The sequence below is a fragment of the Engraulis encrasicolus genome, chromosome 17 (genome assembly GCF_034702125.1).
Source record: "Engraulis encrasicolus isolate BLACKSEA-1 chromosome 17, IST_EnEncr_1.0, whole genome shotgun sequence".
Classification (NCBI taxonomy): domain Eukaryota; kingdom Metazoa; phylum Chordata; class Actinopteri; order Clupeiformes; family Engraulidae; genus Engraulis; species Engraulis encrasicolus.
In genome coordinates, this window is record NC_085873.1 from 13,484,707 (window position 1) to 13,486,654 (window position 1,948).

A 1,948-nucleotide genomic window follows, 5' to 3' on the forward strand; every position below is an offset into this window, starting at 1 on the left:
TGTTTGTGGACTCCTTGTCATGTTGAGGTTTTGTGTTAACATGATTTTAAGCACACAACATACAGTACACTGAGCACAGTCACATGCAGGGAATATTCCAATTTTGAATTTGGTGGCAGTATTCGGTACTCCACGCATGTGAACGGAATATTCTGGAATGTGTTTAAAACGGAATACTGACAATATTCTGTTTGAAAGTGGAATATTCTATGCATTCCATGCAACTTTGCTCGCTGATAAGTATTCCAGTCCCAGCTTGCTACCATTGCCATTCACTACCATGGATCACATTAACACACATTACTACACATTCCCAAAAGGTGCTTGCATGTTGCCTAAACAAGAAGAGGCAATCCTACTAAATTAAAATATATACTTGTGTTTTAGGCTACCTTTGACCAGAGTACAGTGGGGGGTGAAAGACTCCAAGCCTGAAGAAGACATAGGCCTAAAACAACCTACAAAAAACTAAAGCTGGCAGTTGTTTCCACCTGCCAGATGCTAGTTTTCAGAGTATTCAGCAAACCAATTGCCATTTCCACACGAACTGACAAAAAGTGCCACCAATCCCATACAAAAAAACAAACCCAGACTGATAGCCCTTCCTGACCCAACAGTTGGTGTTTGTTGGAGATTATTGGGGGCCAGCAGCTTGCAAGCACCTTGATCCAGCCAGCAACAGTCTGCTCTGCTCTTAAGCACAGTCTTCTGTTTAATGCTAGCCGATGTGCTCATCACTTTTCCAGTCATTAAACTCTTCACTGCCAGCAGCAGCACTTGAAGTGTGTTTTTCTCCGAGAAGAGAAGAGGGGAGAAGACGGGAGGGCAGAGGAAGACAGGAGAGGAGTGGAGGAGAGGAGAGGAGAAGAGAGGGCAGATGGGGAATAAATGGGGGCTGAGAGTGGCTGGTTACTGCCAGCGACACACTGCCAAGTGGCCCTGTGCAGGGACAGGTTACTGCACTGGCCAACTGGGCCCAGGTCCTGGGCCACAAGGGGGCCCTGAAGCTCTAGCTTCTATATTTGCATTCTCATATTGTGTTAATGTCGTACTTTTAACAGCTGTATTTTCTACATTTCTCGGGGGACGACTTGCAACACCCTTTGAGGGGGGCCTTCCTTGTTGTGTGGCCCAGGGGCCCATGGAATCATAATCCGTGCCTGGAACTGTGTGTCTGCTGTGACCAACTGGAGGCCCCTGTCACCTGAATAGCTGGAGCATCACACACACACACACACACACACACACACAACACACACACACACACACACACACACACACACACACACACACACACACACACACACACACACACACACACACACACACACACACAACACACACATGCATGCAAGCACGCACGCACGTACGCACGCCCACACTCTTCTTGCTTTCTCTCACACACGCACACATACTTCTCTCTCTGTCTTGCTATCTCTTCATCTTTCTCTCATGCTCTCACTTTCTCTTCCTCACTCACACATACATTCTCTCTCTGTCTCTCTCTGTCTCTCTCTGTCTCACACTCACAGACACACTTAGATTCACATATACTCTGTCTCTGTCTCTGTCTCTGCCTCTGTATCTGTCTCTCTGTCTCTCTGTCTCTCTGTCTCTCTCTCTCTCTCTCTCTCTCTCTCTCTCTCTCTCTCTCTCTCTCTCTCTCTCTCTCTCTCTCTCTCCACCGCAGGGGCATCAGTACCCAGCCATGCCTAAAGGAAAGGAAAGAAGGGCTCATCTCATCATTTGGACAGCGCTGTGCAAAGCAGTCAAACTGCAGCTGTTGTTTATTTTTCATGATGGCAAATCAGTGAGGCTTTCAATGGGCATGTGGAGGGGGGGGGTCATCAGTGAAGTTGTCGATGGGGACAGGGGGGGGATAAAATGGCTAAGAGAGGGAGGGAGAGAGTTTGCAAAAGTATGAGGGGGTGCTCTACAAGCAAGAGGC